Genomic DNA, 22,012 nt, shown 5'->3' with positions numbered 1-22,012 from the left:
TTGTGGAAATTTCTCCCATCTCCCTACTGCATTTCTGGAGCTCAGTCACAGTGATTTTGGGGTTATTCTTTACCTCTCTCACCGAGGCTCTTCTCCCACATTTGGTCAGTTTGGCTGAACGGCCAGGTCTAGGAAGGCTTCTGATGGTCCCAAACCTCTTCCATTTAAGGATTATGGAGGCCACTGTGAACCTTGAGTAATGCAGAAATTCTTTTGTAACCTTGGCTAGATCTGTGCCTTGCCACAATTCTGTCTCTGAGCTCCTTGGGCAGTTCCTTTGAGCTCATGATTCTCATTTGGTCTGATGTGATCTGTGAGGTCTTATATAGACAGGTGTGTGCCTTTCCAAATGAAGTCCTATCAGGTTAATTAAACACAGTTGGACTCCTATGAAGGAGTAGAACCATCTCAAGAAGGATCACAAGGAAATGGACAGCATGTGATTTAAATATGAGTGTCTGAGCAAAGGGTCTGAATACTTATGACCTTGTGATATTTCAGTTTTTCTTTTTTAATAAATTTCAAAAAAAATCTACATTTGTTTTTTTTCAGTCAAGAAGGGGTGCAAAGTGTACATTAATGAGAAAAAAAATGAACTTTTTAGAATTTACCAAATGGCTGCAATGAAACAAAGAGTGAACAATTTAAAGGGGTCTGAATACTTTCCGTACCCACTGTAAAGCGGTGCTGCACGTAGTGGTTTAGAGGAATGCGGTGTCCACCACTAGTTCCTGGCGCTGTGTGCGTTGTTAGGGGCAGGATGATATCTAAAGGCGGGGGGCGGGATTAGTGAGGGCGCCTGACCCATAGCTGCCAATCCTACAGGGCTGTGTAGTGTGAACTCCGGAAGTGCACGTGTGATGTCACCGGAAGTGACGCGCTGCTCCCAGGAAGCTGTGCATTCCACAAGCCGGTGTAAATGCGTTTCAGTGAGCCGGAAGTTTGAGTGCCAGGGAGAGAGAACGTGCGTTCCACCAGTATAGAGCATAAGACCCCATGGGCATGAGCCAGAGCCTTTGATGGAGTGGAGAAGGATCCAGGAGAGTGGACAAGAATGTGTCAGAGAGGAATAATCTGCAATAAAGGAGACAATATATGAGTAGGATATGGAGATCAAAACATGTATATTATTGACCTATTCAAATTGAAGACCACATTTCCAAATGTAAAATTCATTTTAACATAGGGTCACGTAAGATCCCTGGGTGACAAGTTTATTTATACCAATTGTTCAATGAGAACCAAACTCCAAACATAAAAAAACCTTATATAAAGGCCAGTAGGTCATACTCCCTATTAAGGCTTTTCGGTGAAGGGCACCGTGATGGGCACCAATGTGGCCCCCCCATATGCAAATTGCTTCTTGTCAGCTTTCGAGAGTCAGGTGGTCTACTCTAATCCACTTTTTCAAGAACATTCCATTCTCTGGAAACGTTTCATAGACGACATCTTTTGCATATGGGGGGGTCCCTTAGAATCTTTAGAGGTTTTTCTCCACACTGAACTCCGCATGGCCAGATTTGAGCTTCACCATGACATATCATTCAAGCAGTGTTAGTTTCCAAGGATCAAGGATACACAGGGCCACCTAACAACTGACCTCTATTCCAAGCCCACCGATTGCTATGGCCTATTACACTTTTCTAGCAATCATCCAAGGTCGATGAAGAAATCTATACCTACATCACAATTTCAGAGGGTCAAACAGATAGTGTCCAGTGAAACTATCCGCAATCAGAGGTTACAAGAAATGATAACCAAATTCACTGAACGAGGCTATCCACCTAGCTTCTTGCATCCCCAGGCGTTGTATTCCAGAACTGATCGTCCAAACACTAAGGACAGAATCCCCTTCGTTACACGTTACCTACATCTTACATAAAACCATTAGGAAACACAGGAACATCTTACAAACTGGCTATCCCACGATCCCTGCGTTCCAACAACCCTTCCTACCGTGTTTTAAGAGAGCAACCAATATTAGAGACTCTCTGGTATGTGCCGATTTGGGCACAGCGCACCAAGGTCCTAAACAACGGTTCTTGCAGAATCCCAAAATGGGCACATTCCCATGTCTCCATTGTCGTCAATGCAGCAATGTCCTCAGGTCAACCGAAACGTTTACTTTTGTTTTTGGACTGCATTAAAAAAAATGTTTTCTATAAGAACCATTGAGTGCCGAGGTTATTCTCAATGTCAATTCCAGTGTCAGAAAATTAGACGAGAATTAGCGTTATGGAAGATGAGTCTATGAGAAACGTATTCAGCTGCTGACTCCGAGGAAGAAACTGCTTGTTGTCTGTGGCCTAAAATATAAAGGTTTTATTACTAGATGTAAAGGAAAAAAAACGAAATTCTGTAAAATAATAAATCTCCTTATATGTTTCCCCTCATTATCTCCAATAGTTGTATTATTACACAGGATTTTTATGATGTTACATCTGCTCATCCTCTTCTCTCTACAGTTTCGGATCCTCTCAGTGGAGATATTCTATATAAGAGAATTTTCCTGATTTACCTATCACAGATGGATATGGGCAGAGACAAGATGGCAGAGAGGTTATTACACCTCACCCTAGAGATCCTCTTTCGGCTTACTGGAGAGGTGAGAGATTCTGATGACGTCACATTACATCATTCTTATCTATGGGAATAACAGATGGACAGAACTGGAGAGGTGAGGACTCTGGAAATGTCTAGAGTGAGTTTTATTAATGTGTCTCTCCATAACCAGAGATTAATCACGGGGCCTCCACCTCACCCCCTGATACATGAGGACATCAATGACCAGAAGATCGTAGAACTCACCTACAAGATGATTGAGCTGCTGACTGGAGAGGTGACACTGCTGGGAATGCTGGGACATTATACAGTAACACTATGAAGAGATCGGGGAGATGACGGTATCATTGTATGTGTCAGGTTCCTATAAGGTGTCAGGATGTCGCTGTCTATTTTTCCATGGAGGAGTGGGAATATTTAGAAGGGCGCAAAGATCTGTACAAGGACGTCATGATGGAGGTTCCCCAGCCCCTCACATCACCAGTTAATAAACAGGGCTAAATACACACGGCCTATAATTATCTGTATGTAAAGAATGAATTCAGTCCTTGTATGTGTTTCCTCCAGATCTATCCAGTAAGAGGACAACACCAGAGATATGTCTCCGTCCTTTTCTTCCACATGACTGTAAACAAGAAGATCCCAATGTTCCTCAGGATCATCAGGTAGATGAAGAGAAGGTGACATGAGATTTCCCCTATGATGTGTAGACGGCTGTGAAGGTCTTGTGTTCAGTCTTGTTTTATCCACCATTATTATGTTTTATATTTGTGTAATGAGAACGGTGGAGATGGCAGGATTAGAGCTGATCATAGATGTGACTTCTCTGTCTGTTTGTGACTTTTACAATATTTGTTTCAGTGTGAAGATCTGACCGGTATTAATATTACAGAGATATATGTGAGGGGTGATGAGCAGTGTAAAGAGGAGATTCCTACATATGACTACCCAGGTGAGTAGTAACCACTAAATACAGAGAAGTCGTCACAAATTCTTCTCAGTCCCTGTCTGTGGCTGCTTTATCGGTGGTGTAGTCCGGCCGTATTATAATCGTGTGATCACCATTTTGCCGCTAGACCACAACATTCTCCTCCATCTGAAAATGTTCAAATTACTTGCGAAAATTGTGAAAGTCCTTTTCTATAGCACTTACAACCTGGAAGATCCACCTACCCCCTGGGATTAGATTATGCTGACCGTTACCTGCCCAGGTCTGTAAACTACGAAGCTAAATGACAGCGTATGTAGAATGTGCTGACAAATTAGAAAATCACTTGAAGAAAAATATTATGATGGGCCTCTTAGAGAAAGTGGAGGGTAATGATGCTGTTGGCTTCCTAGAACCCTGATATCTTATTGGATGAATCTACCTTCTCTCCCTTCTGTGCTGCTGAATGTGCTCATATGGTTCCTACAAGACCAGGTCCAGTCTTTCTGGGCAAACTTCACTTTTTTGATCAACAACATTAAATGTCCAGTGAAGGCCAAGTGTGAATTTCTGTACAATAACAACAGAGTTTCCCTTTATTCTGACTGTTCAATTTCTTTTAAAACCAACTAACTTCAAACAGGATTCTGATAAACTATACAGAAAACATTACACCTGTGCCATGATATATCTCTAAGCTGTGCGTGGTTGATGGCTGTAATATACATTTATTCACGCCTGCAGGAGATGTGTTGGCATGGCTCCAGCCCTGGTTTCATGGATTCACTCCACGTCATAAATTCCATTATGTTTTCAATCCTAATAAATTCAGATTACTGCACAATCTCTCCTGAAATGGGGGCGCTAATACTTTCTCTACTCTCCTGGTCAGAACTCATAGTAGCTCCAATGGTCCACCATAAATGAGTGTGACTCCGGTTTAGTGTTGGATTTCTCCCCTCATACATACGTTGTTGTTGGGGATGTTACATGTTTTTATATTCTTTCTTTTTTTTACAAGTTCATTCTGTATGATAGTTTCATTGTGGTGGGATCGGCCTTCCTCACTTATGTGACTCTGTAACTCCCTGGTAGTCTTTAAAAAAGATCTCCATTGCCTTTTCCAAATGCCCGAGATCTAAATTTAAGACACCTCAGCTCTGCAGTATTATAAAAAATTTCACTTTAAATGTCTAATATTTCTTCTCATCTGACAGAAACTATTGTCCCTTACGATAGTTTAGATTGCTAAGAGCCACCGAGCCCCATACTCTAATTACCCCAGAGAGGTTTCACCACTAGTTACTCATTTTACTCTGATGAAGACTGTTGAGTTTGATCATTTCAGTAGATGTTTTATTGTGTATAATCACAGTTTTTGACTTTGTAATCCTCTGATTTAACCTCTTCCTGCAGCCAGTTTTGTGTTTCTAAACAGGCCCCATTTTTCAAATCACTTTATGTGGTGATAACTTTGGAATTCTTCACAAAGGATAATAGAAAATAAATGGACCTTACAAATTATTTTCCAACTTCTCTTGAATCTGACAATCCCCTATATACGGCTGTACACTATTATCTGGGCACATGGCAGGTTAAGAAGGGAAGGAGCGCCATTTAGCTATTCTAATGCAGATCTTGCTGGGATAGTGTGCAGACACAATGTATTGGGGGCACTGTTCATGGTCACCTGGAAGCTCAAAAGATGGCCACCACGAACAGGCTTGCCTTATGTAACCCGTTTACAGATTTCACAAATTAATAATAATAATAATAATAATAATAATTTTTTTTATTTTTATAGCGCCAACATATTCCGCAGCACTTTACAAATTTTTGGGGGGACTTATACAGACAATACAGAATAAGCATATCTCATATTGAAAGGAGTGAGGGCCCTGCTCGCAAGCTTACAGTCTATGAGGAAATTGGGGAGACACAAAAGGTAGAATGTACATATATTGTATAATACTGCCTTAATATACTAAATTTGATAAATAATAATACATAGACTGGTCGCCTGCCAGTATATGTGCAGTCCTGACCGAGGCTATTATGTGCATGGTTGGTATGAACCTGAACTTGAAGAAGATTTTAATATGGGGGAAAACTGGGATGGACAACTGGGATGGACAGATAGTGTGTGGAGGCGTTATTCCAGTCTAAAGAAATAGGTTTTTAGGGTCCGCTTGAAACTGTGGCTATTGGGAATTAATTGAACTGTCCTGGGTAGTGCATTCCAAAGAATTGGCGCAGCACGCGAGAAATCTTGGAGACGGGAGTGGGAAGTTCGGATTACGGAGGATTTTAGTTTTAAGTCACTGGCAGAACGGAGGCCACGTGTAGGGTGGTAGACTGAGACAAGGGAGGAGATGTAGGGGGGTACTGAAGCATGGAGCGCTTTGTGGGTAAGCGTGGTAAGTTTAAATTGAACTCTATATTGGATGGGTAACCAATGCAATGACTGGCACAGGGAAGAGGTATCGGTGTAGCGGTTGGCGAGGAATATGATCCTGGCTGCTGCGTTAAGGACGGATTGGAGAGGGGAGAGTTTAGTAAGAGGGAGCCCAATAAGTAGAGAATTGCAGTAGTCCAGACTAGAATGAATAAGAGCTACAGTAAGAGTTTTTGCCGAGGCAAAGGTGAGAAAAGTCCTGATTCTTGAGATGTTTTTGAGGTGTAGATGATATGATCGAGCGAGTGATTTGATGTGAGGAGTGAAGGAAAGATCTGAGTCAAAAATGACCCCAAGACAGCGGGCTTGTTGCTGGGGAGTAATGGTTGAGCCACAAACGGAAATGGCAATATTGGGCACAGGTAGGTTAGTGGAGGGAGGAAATGCGAGTAGTTCAGTTTTTGACAGATTCAGTTTTAGACAGAGGGAGGGCATAAATTACTTCATAAATTTACGTCATAAACACAAATTACTTTGCTCATCATCCTTTAACCCCTCTACATGGATCTGGACTAACACAGAGACCCCTAGGCTTGGGCCACGGTGTTACTTGCTGTTCTGTGGAGTGAGATGGGAAGAAGAATAGTCAGGTAGCCGGGTCAGAACCAAAAGGATAGAGAAAATACAAACTCAGAAGACACAAGAGTAGTCAGTAAATGTGCCGGGGTCACAACAGGAAACAAATTCACAAGCCGGGAGCTGAGCTCAGAGGACTGAACCAGAGGAGAACAAGGCTGTATCTGGAAGTTTCCGGCAATATGCTTCCAGCTTTAGTAGGGTGTGGTGCTCTCCAAATGGCTGAAGCAGGGAGCAGATTACTCCAGCTGGACAGCACATACACCCATACTGCCAGACTGGATGGTACTACAGGTCCCAGGCACCCTAATCTTAGTGGCTGGACAGAGCCTTCGCCGCCCAGAGCTTCTGGTTCTGACGTCTCCTCCATCACCAGCGCCGCCTGCAGAATGAATAAGACGGTGCCTGGTGACAAAAGCAGATGTCGCAGGAGCAGATCCCAGAGGAGATGGGACACACCATTTACAGAAGCCCTAATATAACAAAATGGCAGAAAACCAGAGCAGTAGAAATCCCCATAAAGTGACTCCATTTTGGAAATTATAACCCTCAGTGAATTAATCTATAGGAGAAGTGACTATTTTGACTCCACAGTGTTTTTCTGGAAATTAGCACGCAGTGGATGTTGGAGCGTGAAAATTACAAATATGTCATTTTATTACCCAACACATAGTGCCCAGATTGTGCTCCAGGAGACACACAACATAAATAAAGTGGGTTCTTCTCATTATAGTAATGCCAAATACATGGAGGCTAAATGAGGTTTAGGCACATAAACTACTGCAAAGCTCATAAGCGAGGGTGAGATCTGACTTTGGAAGAGCGGATATTGCTGGATTGGTTTATGGAAGCCATGTTACTTTTCAAAAGCCTTTGAGCCACTAATAATGTGGAAACCTCTGTTTTTCCATTGACAGATGATGGACCTGAGTGGGGACTTGTTTTTTGTCAAATAAGTAGAAGTTTTTATTGGTATTATTTTCGCCTACATAACATCATTTGGTGGCTTTTTATTCCATATTTGGGAGGCAGAATGAAAAAACAGTTGAACACCACGCTCTACTGATCCATCCTATGAGGTTTTCTATTAGACAGTCATTGTTCTGGTGAATAAGTGATTTTTTTTTATATAACTTGCCTTTTTACGGACAAATTAAGTAGAAATGTTAAAAAATATAAAATTCAAGGATTTTTTATTAAAAATAATAATTGGTTTTATTCTTGGCAGATGACTGTACCAGGAGATCAGAGGGACAGCTGACATCTTCAATTTTCAAATCAGATAATTTTGAGATCTCACAGGATACAATTGAAGTGAATGCCATTACTCCAGATATACCATCATCCCTTCACAGCAAAGATCTGTCATCTGATCCTTTGAAACACGTCCTGTCTTCTGATTTATTACCGACTACTAAGGAAAATCATAGTCACAAAATAAGCATTAAAAAACGAACTGCTCCTAAAGCAAAGAAGACATTTTCACGTTCAGAATATAGAAATAGTTTTCCTCTCAAAAAGTCTTTTCTTAAACATCAAAAAATTCACACAGCAGAGAATAGATTTTCTTGTTCAAAGTGTGGGAGATGTTTTAATCAGATATCAGATCTTGTTAGGCACCAGAGAACTCACACAGGAGAGAAGCCATTTTCCTGTTCAAAATGTGGGAAACGTTTTACAGAGAAATCAACTCTTATCACACATCAGCGAACTCACACAGGAGAGAAGCCTTTTTCATGTTCAGAATGTGGGAAATGTTTTACAGAGAAATCAAATCTTATTGTACATCAGAGAACTCACACGGGAGAGAAGCCATTTTCCTGTTCAGAATGTGGGAAATCTTTTGCAACGAAATCAAATCTTATCAAACATCAGAGAACTCACACAGGGGAGAAGCCTTTTTCATGTTCAGATTGTGGAAAATGTTTTGGACACAAATCATATCTTAATAAACATCAGAGAACTCACACAGGGGAGAATCTTTTTTCATGTTCAGAATGTGGAAAATATTTTACAGAGAAATCAACTCTTATCAACCATCAGAGAACTCACACAGGAGAAAAGCCATTTTACTGTTCAGAATGTGGGAAATGTTTTACAGAGAAATCAACTCTTACCAAACATCACAAAACTCACATAGGGAAGAAGCCTTTTTCCTGTTCAGAACGTGGGAAATATTTTAAAAATAAATGGAATCTTATTATTCACCACAGAACTCACACAGGGGAGAAGCCTTTTTCATGTTCAGAATGTGGGAAATGTTTTAACCAGAAATCGGATCTTGATAAGCACCAGAGAACCCACACAGGGGAGAATGTCGCAACTACACCCAACTAGTCTCTGTAGAGACTAGAAAGGCCCTAGCTGCACAACTAAAAACACCACCACACACCTAACTAATAAGCCATTGAGGAGTTTCTCATACCCCCAGAGGAACCAGAGGGGAGGCTGCAACACACTGTCAACCAGGGGAAAGGAAAGTATGAAGTAAAATACGAAAACCCTGAATGAGAAACAAAAACACATTCATATAGGGCAAAGAAGGTAAGCTAAGGAGAACCAAAAATAAAAGGAACAAGTATAATCTCCCCGAAACCTAACATTGTTAGAATAAAAAGGTACTCGGAGGGAAAGCAAAGTGACCGGGAGGATAGTTTCACCTTTGTGGTGAAACTTATAAAATTCATCCTCACCAACTGTAAATGTAAAACCCGTCCATTTATAAAGACCACGGACAAGATAAAGATTCCCAACTCACATCAGGACCACAAGATCCCAGGTACTTTCAGCTGCATCACAATGAACTTAATTATATGTTCCAAATGTCCAACTGTCCAACTGGGAGTCTGTATGTAGGGGAGACAGGGCAAAAACTTAAAACAAGGATGAATTCTCATCGCCATACAATAAAAGGAAAAAAAAGAATAGATCTACCTGTGGCCAAACATTTTTACGGCCACAGCTGCTTCTCCCTCTCCCATACTGATAGTTCTGCTTCACTTCACTTGTCTTATCTTTTGCATTATTCCTGTGCCCTGTTGTGTATAAATATGTGACTCTTCAGATTTTGTATTATACTATGTCTACCGAAGAGATCTGAGTAGTCTCGAAAGCTTACTGACTAATGGCTAACTGAAAAGATGGTATCAACCACTGAGGACTTTCAAACTTTAATGTTTTTCTCCAAACAGCAATTTTAAGATCTCTCCACAGGTGTTCAATGGGATTTAGGTCTGGATTCATTGCTAGTCAGAACTGTCCAGCACTTTGTTTCCATCCATTTTCTGGGTGCTTCTTGAAGTATGTTTGGGGTCATTGTCATGCTGGAAGACCCATGACCTAGGACGCAAACCCAGCTTTCTGACACTAGGCACTACATTGTGCCCCAAAATCCTTTGCTAATCTTTCATGATGCCTTGCACATGATCAAGGTACCTGACCAAAGGCAGCAAAACAACCCAAAAACATCTTTGAAGCGCCACCATATTTGACTGTATGTGTTGTAAATTTATTGATTATGTTGCGCTCCTTGGACAGAGGAACATCCGGATCTCTAAAGATGGACTTATAACCTTGAAATTATTGATATTTTTCAACAATTTTGGTTCTCAAGTCCTCAGACAGTTCTCTTCTCCTTTTTCTGTTTTCTCCATGCTTAGTGTGCCACACATATGCACACAATGCAAAGATTGAATCAATTTCTCCCTTTTTTATCTGGCTTTAGCTGTGATTTTCATATTGCCCACACCTGTTACTTGCTACAATTGCGTTTGAACAAGCTTCACATGCTTGAAACAAAGTTGTTTAGCCACAATTTTGGCAAGGTGTCAATAATTTTGTCCGACCTATTTTATGTGGTTTTGTTTGAAATTATGTTCAATTTGCCTATTTTTTCTGTGTTTTCTTGTGTTGTTCCAATACACACAAAGGAAATAAACGTGTATAACAAAACATGTAATTGCAATAATTTTCTGGGAGAATTACTTTTCTAGAACAATTTCAAGGGAGCCAACACTATGACCATGACTTGTTTTTGTTGCCTTTTTAATTTGTTGCAGCATATCATCCTCTTCATGTTCAGCTATATTAGGAGGCTTGTAGCAAAGTCCAGTTAGCAGCTTTCCATTATTGCCACTTCCATGTACATTACCCATACTGATTTTACATCCGGGATGTAAAGCTCAAAACATGCAGAGGGCCAAAATGAAAAACTTGGACAAAGTCGTGGACCAACCAGTATACAGTATAATGGGCCCCATATAGTCCTCCATACAGAATAATGGGCCCCACATAGTCCTCCATACAGTATGATTGACCCCACATAACTTTCCATACAGTGTAATGGGCCCCACATAGCTTTCCATACAGTATAATGGACCCCACAAAGTCCTCCATGCAGAATAATGGCCTCACATGGGTGTGGTGGTTCTGGTGTTGTGGGTCAAATATAATCACCAAGAGTTGGGCATATGTGCTTTACATTGTCGAAGCTGCCCCCCATGTCGTCATTGAGCTTGAGGTCTTAAGTTGATTTTAACGAAAATACACACCCCTCTACTTATTTTTCTTTCCTATCCATTTGAATGTAGTGTAATCCTCTATGTTTGTCACCCAGTCATGGCTTTCATCCAGCCAGGTTTCTGTAATGCCCACCACATCGTAATCTGAGGCTGACCTAAGAGTCTCTGATTCATTCATTTTGTTTTCAAGACTTCTTGCATTTGCTTGCAGACATTTAATACTATTAACACATTTACTACTGCTACTCGCCTACTTACTTTCCTTGAATGTCTCACTCTCTGTCTAATCTACCCCCTTATTTGCACAGCTACCCTCGCTCCCCCCAGATCCTAGGTTGAAAGCTCCTCCATCCATCTGACCATTTTTTCCCCCAGCACATCTGCATTCTCCCCATTGAGGTGCAGCCTGTCCCTATTGTAGAGCCTGTAGCCGACAGAGAAGTCAGCGCAGTTCTCCATGAACCTAAACCCTTTCTTCCTGACAGTTATCTTCTTAAGTTCCTGCTGACTTTCTAGTGACGTAGTGGAATCAGCAGTATTTCTGAAAACACCACCTGTACTTCAGCTTCTCTCCTAATTCCCTGTAATCATTTTTAAAGACCTTTCACCTCCCTCTAACTTTGTCATTGGTACCAATGTGTACCATGACTGCTGGGTTTTCCCCAGCCCCACCCAATAATCTGTCTATCTGATATCATGAAAATCCCCGTTAGGGGCACACAAAATGTGTGTGTTCTCGTCTTAGTTGTCTGCCGCCAAATTGTATATAGGATCTATACGGTCGGAGAAATCACAAATGAACACTGAGTAGTGTCTCAAATAGGCTTTTTATAGGAAAAATCAGGAACCTTTCCACACATTACCTCATTGCCTTATCTCATAATTATGGCTGACATCTGTCGCTAATGAGTCATTATTTTAATATGTAAACAATTAAGTCAAGCTGACTCTCAATTAAATCAATTAAGTCCGTCTTGCACTTAAGGTTCAAAGGTCAATCAGAATAGTCACTTATCTTTTGTTATTCTGTAATTTCCCTAAAAGAAATAAAGATCATTAGCAAGCTCAATTTATCAGATTAATATGTTAGTCAATAATCATTAGGGATTTTCAATAATTCCATGTTCCACATAGTATGTGGATGTTTGATCATTATGAGGTTATTGGTACAATGTGGTACGAACAGGAGGAGGGCATTTTGGATTGTCTGCAATTCTTAACCCCTTTCCGACCATGTCAGTAATAGTACGTAGCTGTGCCCTGGGCCTATTGGGCCAGCTACGTATTATCACTCGATCTGCGATCGCGCCCGCACACAAGCGGTGCGGGGCATTCGCCGCCGGGTGTCAGCTGATTGTCACAGCTGACTCCCGGTGCTGGGAGTGGTCCTGCACTGCTCCCGGCACATTAACCCCCGCAATGCTGGTGGCAAGGGGGGAGGTGATCGTTACACTCACTTCTCCTGCCGGCGTCCAGCAATGTCTGTGGCGACTTCCGGATGTTGCCATGACAACCCGATGTCGTCATGACAACATCTGGGTCACCAGGAGGCAGGACGTTACTTTGGTCATGCGCAGTGCGCGACCAAAGTAATGTCTCCCCTGTGTGCAGTGCTGACAGGCTGCATGACAAAGGGAGCTGCTGCTCTCTATGCCATGCAGCCGATGAGGCTGCAAAAAGTGAAAGTCCCATAGTGGGACAATGTGTAAAAGTAAAAAAAAATGTAGAAAAGTAAAAAATAAAAAAAATTGTAAAAATATAAAAAAAAAATAAAAAAAATAATCCCCAAAAAATATATTGAACCCATAATATTTATTTATTATGAAAAAAAAAATAAACCAATAAAAGTACACATATTTGGTATCGCCGCGTCCGGAACGACCTGACCTATAAAACTGTCCCACTAGTTAACCCCTTTAGTGAACACGGTAAAAAAAAAAAAAACGAAGCAAAAAAACAATGCTTTATCATCATACCGCCAAACAAAAAATGGAATGACACGCGATCAAAAAGACGAATGTAAATAAAAATGGTACCGTTAAAAACGGCATCTTGTCCCGCAAAAAACAAGCCGCAATACAGCTCCATCAGCCGGAAAATAAAAAGTTATAGCTCTCAAAATAAAGCGATGCAAAAAAATAATTTTTTCTATAAAATCGTTTTTATTGTGTAAAAGCGCCAAAACACAAAAAAAACTATATAAATGCGATACCGCTGTAAATGCACTGACCCGAAGAATAACGCTGCATTATCAATTTTACCACATGCAGAACGGCATAAAAAAAAGCAAAAAAACCAATTCCTGAATTGTTGGTTTTTGTTTATTCTGCCTCCCAAAAATCAGAATAGAAAGCGATCAAAAAATGTCATATGCCCGAAAATGGTACCAATAAAAACGTCAACTAGTCCCGCAAAAAAAAAGCCATCACATGACTGTCGGCCAAAATATGGAAAAATTATAGCTCTCAAAATATGGTGATGCCAACACTAGTCTTTGCAAAAAAGCGTATTTTAGTGTGTGACAGCTGTCAGTCATAAAAACCCGCTATGAATCTGATATTGCTGTAATCGCACCGACCCGAAGAATAAAGTCGTCTAATCACTTATACCGCACGAGGAATGGTGTAAAAAAATAAACTCTAGGGTTACGGTTGTGCTAGGGTTAGGATGGGCTAGGGTTAGGGTTGGGGCTAGGGTTGGGGTTTTTTCAAAAGTAAAGAAAAAAAAAATGATGACAATATGGCGACCAGTGTTGAGCGCAAGTGCTCGCGGGTGTTCGAATGACATACACGAGTCTCCACCCCATATGCTTCGCGGCCAAAAAAAACGTTGCTGGGATCGCCTGCCATGCACGAGCGATCCCCGCATGTTATTTTTTGGGTGTCTAACATCCGTGAAACGTGGGGCGGCGACTCGAGCATGTCATTCGAGCACCCGCGATACATGGTGCATACCCGAGTACCCGATGCAAACTCAAGTAGCGAGCACTTGCGCTCAAAACTAATGACAACTTATTCAATATGATGACCTAATGTTATCAAATTCTGTCGTACCTTTGGGTTCAAAATGTACACTATACCCCTTGATAAAATTCTTGAGAGGCCTAGTTTCCAAAATGGAGTCACTTGTGGGGGGTTTCCACTATTTTGGCACATCAGGGGCTCCCGAAATGCAACATGGCGTCCGCCCTTGATTCCAGGCAATTTTGCGTTCAAAAAGTCACACAGTGCTCCTTCCCTTCTGAACCCCAATGTGCGCCCAAACAGTGTATTTTCCCCACATATGGGGTATTGGCATACTCAGGAGAAATTGCACAACAGTTTTTAGGTTCCATTTTCTCCTCTTACCCCTTTGAAACTAAAAAAATTGGGGCAAAAAGATAATTTTTGTGGAAAAAGTTAGACTTTTTTATTTTCACGGCTTCATGTTCTAAACTTCTGTGAAGCACCTGGGGGATAAGGGTGCTCACCACACATCTAGATAAGTTCCCTCAGGGGTCTAGTTTCCAAAATGGTGTCACTTGTGGGAGTTTTCAACTGTTTAGGCACATCATGGACACATCCACTAATTATTCAAGCAAATTTTACATTCAAAAAGTCAAATGGCGCTCCTTCCCTTCCGAACCCTGCCGTGCGCCCAAACAGTGGTTTTCCCCCACATATGGGGTATCGGCTTACTCAGGAGAGATTGCACAACAAGTTGCATGGTGCAATTTCTCCTGTTACCCTTATGAAAATGCAATACTGGGGACTGAAAAACATTTTTGTGGGAAAAATGTGAAAATTTTATTTTCACGGCTCCATGTTATAAACTTCTGTGAAGCACCTCAGGGGTTCAAGATGCTCACCACACATCTAGATAAGTTCCCTGAGGGGTCTAGTTTCCAAAATGGTGTCACTTGTTGGTGGTTTCCACTGTTTAGGCACATCAGGGGCTCTCCAAACGCAACATGGCGTCCGCTAATTATTCAAGCAAATTTTACATTCAAAAAGTCAAATGGCGCTCCTTTCCTTCCGAACCCTGCCGTGCACCCAAACAGAGGTTTTACCCCACATATGGGGTATCTGCGTACTCGGGAGAAATTGCACAACAAATTTTGGGGTCCATTTTTTCCTGTTACCCCTGCAAAAATAAAAAAATTGGGGTCTAAAGTAACATTTTTGTGAAAAAAGTTAAATGTTCATTTTTTTCTTCCCCATTCCAAAAATTCCTGAGAAGCACCTGAAGGGTTAATAAACTTCTTGAATGTGGTTTTGAGCACCTTGAGGGGTGCAGTTTTTAGAATGGTGTCACTTTTGGGTATTTTCTGTCATAAAGGCCCCTTAAAGTCACTTCAAATGTGATGTGGTCCCTAAAAAATATGGTTTTGTAAATTTTGTTGGAAAAATGAGAAATCGCTGATCAACTTTTAACCCTTATAGCACACTAACAAAAAACATTTTTAGTTCCAAAATTGTGCTAATGTAAAGTAGACATGTGGGAAATGTTATTTATTAACTATTTTGTGTGACCTATCTCTTTGATTTATTGGAATAAAAATTCAAATTTTGAAAATTGTGAAATTTTCTCCAAATTTCCAATTTTTTCACAAATAAACGCAGGTGATATTGAAGAAATTTTACCGCTATCATGAAGTACAATATGTCACAAAAAAACAGTCTCAGAATCAGCGGGATCCATTGAAGCGTTTCAGAGTAATTACCTCATAAAGTGACAGTGGTCAGAATTGTAAAAATTGGCCTGGTCATTAACATGCAAACCGCCTTGGGGGGGTAAAGGTGTTAATACATAAAAGTATGGAGTTCCATTTTCATATAACTTCCATAATAATACATATATTTATCTATAACACCCCAAATTAACTTAGGAATAATCTTAAGGACCATAATCTTTCCACTTGACGAGATAATGCAGACCTGACCCACCTGGAACCAAGAATTCGCCTTACTTCATACTCCCAATACACTTCCAAATCCGCCTCAATTATGTCTTGAGGTCCCCTCAAATTTTTTTAAAAGAGAAGAATGGAAAGAATTATTGATTTTCCAGGCAATAGGAAGTTGCAACTTAACTGTCACAGAATTTTAAATTTTAATAATTTTATAAGGACCTACAATTTTAGGTGCAAACTTTCTAGATGTGATCTTTAAGCGCAGATTTTTTGAGAACAACCACACAAAATCCCCCACCCTAAAGACAGGAGCCTTCCTAGATCTGCGGTTAGCAACTCTTTTGGCCCAATCACTATCTACCAAAAGATACATTTCGACCTCCCTCCAATCCTTAAAGAGGTTGTCCACTACTATTAACAATGCCCCCATGGATTTAAATTGTGCCAAGTTTTTTTGTAAATACCTTGCTTGTTCTTTATTGCCTGTGAGCGGCGCTATTGCTGGCCGCTCACCAGCCATCACGTGACCCCGGCTGCAGCCGACTCCGACATCCGCTGATGTCACGTCAAGTTCCGGCTGCAGTCAGGCGTGAGCAAGTGACGCACTCCCCCTTGAGTGATGGGCTGTGGTCGGGGTTTCACCGCACATCACAGCCCAGATCTACCGTGCGCTTTCCCTCTCTGCTTTAGTTGAGAAAGAGCAATAAAAAATTGAATTGCACTCGGACCAATGTTAATGAATGAATGACATCTCATCTGCAATTTTTTTTCTGAGCTGAAATCAGGCTGATTCACAGCATGCTACGATTTGCCACGTATCTCAGACGAGACTCGCCAATGCAAGTCAATGGGTGCGTGAAAAAAAACGCACGCACAGCACTCGGACCATGTGAGTGGCATCCAATTTTCATGCACCCGTCTCTTTAAAAGCTGGCAATTAATCAGCCGCATACAGTTACAATACATCGGTGCCCAACAATTTAGAATGGAAAGAATAGCTATACACATAGAATAGATAGAAAGGTGTCAGTCATGTATATAATTAGTACAGTGACTGTGTTGGTTACTGTACTTGTCATTTATTGTTAAATTAAAGGATTTATTAAAAAAAAATTGGTGTGGGATCCCCCGTAATTTTATAGTCTAGCAGAGGTTAAGCAGACAGCTTGGGCAGATTTTTGAAGCCAGGGAAAAGTGTAATACCCACGGAGCTTCCCAGGCTACTAATATCAGCCCCCCAGCTGAATACTTAGCCTTTACAGGCTATTAAAATGGGGGACCCCCAAAAAAATTGACGTTGGGTCCCCCTATTTAACAGCTAGCAAAGGCTATGCAGACAGTTGGGGACTATATTAGCCTAGGAAGGGGCCATGAATATTGGCCCCCTCCGAGGCTCGAAACAGCAGCCCTCAGCCGCCCCAGAAGTGGCGCATCCATAGGATGCACCAATTCTGGCTGGCTCTGCCCACTGCCCTGTAGTGGTGGCAGTGGGGTTATAGGGTTGGGGTTGATGTCAGCTTATAAGGCCAGCTGACATCAAGCCCGGTTAGTAATGGAGAGGCGTCTATAAGACGCCCCCATTACTAACACCGTGGTGAAAGTGATATGTGAAATAACTACAACACCATGAATAAAATATTTTATTTGAAATAAACACAGAGACCTTTTATTGTTCTTTATTAAACCCTACTTACCATAATGTCCATTCCAGCTGAAGCCAATGTCCCCTGCAACAAAAGTTAAATAATAAAGCAACCTCATCTTTACCTAACTAGAAACACTAGCGATCTTAGGCCACGGTCCTACTATCAGTATTTGGTCAGTATTCGGTCAGTATTTTTTCTCAGGAGTGGGAGCCAAAACCAGGTGAACAATCAGAGAAAAGGTATAATAGAAACAAGTCACCAATTCTGCATTTATCCCCCATTCCTGAGAAAAAATACTGACCGAATACTGATAGTGGGACTGGGGCCTTAGAATAAAAAAAATCATTGTATTGACATCAGGGGTATAGATTTGAGTAACTAACTCAAAACCAATGAGGAATAAAGTGCAGATTTTTGGGAGCACATGATACAATATATACAGTTGAAATCAGAAGTTTACATGCACTATATAAAAAGACACATATGCATGTTATTCTCAATATCTGACATGAAATCATAATAAATCTTTCCCGTTTTAGGTCAATTAGAATTACCATCATTTTTTATATTTGCCAAATGCCAGAATAATGAGAGAGAATGTTTTTAAGGCATTTTTATTACTTATTGCAAAGTCAAAAGTTTACATACATTTCATTAGTATTTGGTACCATAGACCTTAAACTGAATGACATGGGTCAAACGTTTGGTATATCCTTCCAGAAGCTTCTCACAATAGTTGGTCGGAATTTGGGCCCATTCCTCCTAACAAAACTGGTGTAACTGATCCAGGTTTGTAGGTCACCTTGATGCCACCTGCCTTTTCAGCTTTGCCCATAAATTTTCAATAGGATTGAGATCAGAGCTTTGTGATGACCACTCCAAAACATTGACTTTGTTATCCTTAAGACACTTTGTTACCATTTTGGCAGTATGCTTCGGGTTATTGTCCATTTGGAAGACCCATTTCCGCCCAAGCTTTAACTTCCTGACTTATGTCTTGAGATGTAGCTTCAGTATTTCCACATAATCTTCTTTGCTAATGATGCCATCTATTTTGTGAAGTGCACCAGTCCCTCCTTCAGCAAAACCCCACAACATGATGCTGCCCCCCTATGTTTCACAGTTGGGATAGTGTTCTTAGGCTTCCAAGCTTCTCCCTTTTTCCTCCCAATGTAACAATAGTCATTATGCCCAAAAAGTTGAATTTTAGTTTCATCAGACCACAGGACGTCTACAAAAATTAAGGTCCTTTTTCCTGTGTGCATTTGCAAACATTAATCTGGCTTTTTTATGTCTCTTTTGGAGTAATGGCCTCTTCCTGACAGAGTGGCCTTTCAGCCCATGTTGATATAGTACTCGTTTCACTGTGGATATTGACAAAATCTTACCAGCATCCGCCATCATCTTCACAAGGTCTTTTGCTTTGGTCCTTGGGTTGATATGTACATGTCGGACCAAAGCACGTTCATCTCTGGGACACAGAACCCGTCTCCTTTCTGAGCGGTATGATGGCTGGACATTCCCATCTTGTTTGTTCTTGTGTATAATTTGTAGCGTCGGCGTCCCTGCCTCCTGCTAGGCAGGGACGCTGTTCCCCTCACCTCTCCGCTCCGTGCCCGGCATCTTCCTCCCACTCTGCTGGCAGCGCGCGCTCCTTCCCGGCCACGGTGCTTAGGGCGCGGGCGCGCTCCCCCTCTCTTAAAGGGGCCACGCGCGTCGTCCTAAGGAGTCCCCGGCCAATGGCCGGAGGACTTCACCATATATAAGGCACCTCCTCCAAAATGGAGGTGCCCGAGCAATGTTGTAGCACAGTTCATCACTCTGCTTCAGCCCTCAGGTCCCGTTTCCAGTTTCCTGCCAGTTTCCTGTCTGATACCTGCCTGTCTCGTGGCTACCTGCTACTATTCCTGCGGTCCGACAGTCTGCCTACCAGCCCTGCCAGTCTGTCTATGGATCCGTCTGCCCGCTCACCTGGGAGCGCACATCTGCTACCTGCCTGCTAGCCTACCTGGAGGCTCCGCCGTCACGTGCTGTGACCACCTGCCTGTCCAGAGACTCTTGCCCGCTCACCTGGGAGCGCTCACCTGCTACCTGTCTGCTAGCCTACCTGGAGGCTCCGCCGTCACGTGCTGTGACCACCTGCCTGTCCAGAGACTCTTGCCCGCTCACCTGGGAGCGCTCATCTGTTACCTGTCTGCTAGCCTACCTGGAGGCTCCGCCGTCACGTGCTGTGACCACCTGCCTGTCCAGAGACTCTTGCCCGCTCACCTGGGAGCGCTCATCTGCTACCTGCCTGTTAGCCTACCTGGAGGCTCTGCCGTCACGTGCTGTGACCACCTGCCTGTCCAGAGACTCTTGCTCGCTCACCTGGGAGCGTCCACCTGCTACCAGCCTGCTAGCCTACCTCGAGGCTCTGCCGTCATTTGCCGTGACCACCCACCTGTCAAGAGACTGTCCCGGTCACTTGCTGTGATCCCCTGCCCGTTTACCCAGAGACTGTCCCGGTCACTTGCCGTGACCACCTGCCCGTTTACCCAGAGACTGTCCCGGTCACTTGCCGTGACCACCTGCCCGTTTACCCAGAGACTGTCCCGGTCACTTGCCGTGACCACCTGCCCGTTTACCCAGAGACTGTCCCGGTCACTTGCCGTGACTACCTGCCCGTCTTCCCTGGGCGCCACCCGCTTCCTTACAAGGGCCACCCCCTTGTATAGTAGCTCAGAGGTTCCGCGTCCCAGACCCGTTACAGTTTGCTCGGGCCATGGAACCCGGTGGCACCCAAGCTCCCTCGCTCTCGGACCTATGTCATGAACTGTCCCGTCAGAGGTCCCAACAGGAGTCCATCCTGGGTCACCTGCGGAATGTCAACTCTCGCCTGGACACTCTGACTGCTCCACCAGCAACCACCGCTAGTGTCATGACTCGCAATCCGGCAGCGCCGCTGCCCACCAATACCATGGTATCCAGTCCTGGACCCCGGCTTTCTGCACCTCCTCGCATCGGAGGAGACTCCGCTCAAACTCGGGGCTTCATAAACCAGTGCACCCTGCACTTTGAACTCTTGTCCCACCAGTTTATCTCCGACCGGTCCAAAGTGGCCTTTATCATGTCCCACCTCACGGGGGAGGCTCTGGCTTGGCTAAATCCTCTATGGGAGAGAGGAGACCCCCTGGTGTCCGACTTGCCAGCCTTTCTCACGGCTTTCCGGAAAGTCTTCGACGAACCAGGACGGAAGACCTCATCCGCATCGTCTCTGCTACGCCTCCGTCAAGGAAATCTCACCGTGGGCCAATATGCCATACGGTTCCGTACCCTTGCTTCGGAGCTGGCCTGGGATAACGACGCCCCGGTGTCTGTCTTCTGGGAGGGTCTGTCCGGCCGTATTAAAGATGAACTCGCCGGTCGGGACATTCCTACCACTCTCGACGACTTAATAACACTTGCCACCCGGATTGACATCCGGTTCCAGGAGCGCGCCAAAGAGGTCACCCCTGAGAGGAGGTTTCCACGCCTAGCCCCCACCTTCCAGAAACCCGTCACTCCCTCCGTTTCTCCCCAGGCACACTCACCTGAGCCTATGCAGGTCGACCAGACCAAGATGGTCAAAACCTGTCAAGACTTACGCCGTGCCGAGGGGAGCTGCTTCTACTGTGGCAGTAAGGAGCACCGGATCCGTACCTGCCCGGAGAGGTCGGGAAACGCCTGTGTCTAGGATCGCTCAGAGAGGTCGTCCTAGACAAGAGTAAACCCTCTCCATCTCTGCTGCTGTCGGTCTCTATCATCTGCGGGGAGAACCGTTATTTTGAACTAGCCCAACTTGACTCTGGAGCTGCCGGGAATCTCATTTCTCAGTCCCTGGTAGAAAAATACCGCATTCCCACCAAACCTCTGGCTGTACCCTTATCTGTCGCTGCCGTGGATGGGGGCCTCTTACCACGTCCCATCCAACTCATCACCGAATCCATTACTCTGCAGGTGGGAATGCTGCACTCTGAGAGCATCTTCTTTCATGTTCTGCCTGGACTCTCTCACGCCCTCTTGCTAGGCCTACCTTGGCTCCAGAAACATGCACCCGTGCTTGATTGGCAGACCGGAGAAGTCCTTCGCTGGGGACAGGACTGCCATAAGACTTGTTTGGTTCCCGTCCATCCCGTCCGTCCTTCTCCTACCCCAGCTAATCTACCTGGACTTCCGATTCCTTATTGGTCATATGCTGATGTCTTTAATAAAAAAGAGGCAGAGACATTACCCCCTCATAGACCATACGACTGCCCAATCGACTTGTTACCCGGTACTACTCCTCCCCGTGGGCATATTTACTCTTTGTCCGCTGCTGAGACCCGGTCTATGTCTGTATATATTGAGGAGAATCTGGCCCGGGGATTTATCCGGAAATCTACCTCCCCGGCAGGAGCAGGCTTCTTCTTCGTTAAA

At 43.3% G+C, this 22,012-nt stretch overlaps 1 pseudogene; it reads left to right on the top strand.

The window, feature by feature from the left end:
* The first annotated feature begins 1,663 nt into the window (after positions 1–1,663).
* The window catches only part of LOC141213598 (uncharacterized), a 54,132-nt pseudogene continuing 33,783 nt past the window's right edge, over positions 1,664–22,012 (top strand).

The sequence above is a fragment of the Phyllobates terribilis genome, unplaced genomic scaffold (assembly GCF_046119375.1).
Source record: "Phyllobates terribilis strain yellow unplaced genomic scaffold, ASM4611937v1 Scaffold_200__1_contigs__length_3551848, whole genome shotgun sequence".
NCBI classification, from domain to species: Eukaryota; Metazoa; Chordata; class Amphibia; order Anura; family Dendrobatidae; genus Phyllobates; species Phyllobates terribilis.
Note: the sequence above shows the minus strand (reverse complement) of the source record. Positions and strands in the feature narration are given on the sequence as shown.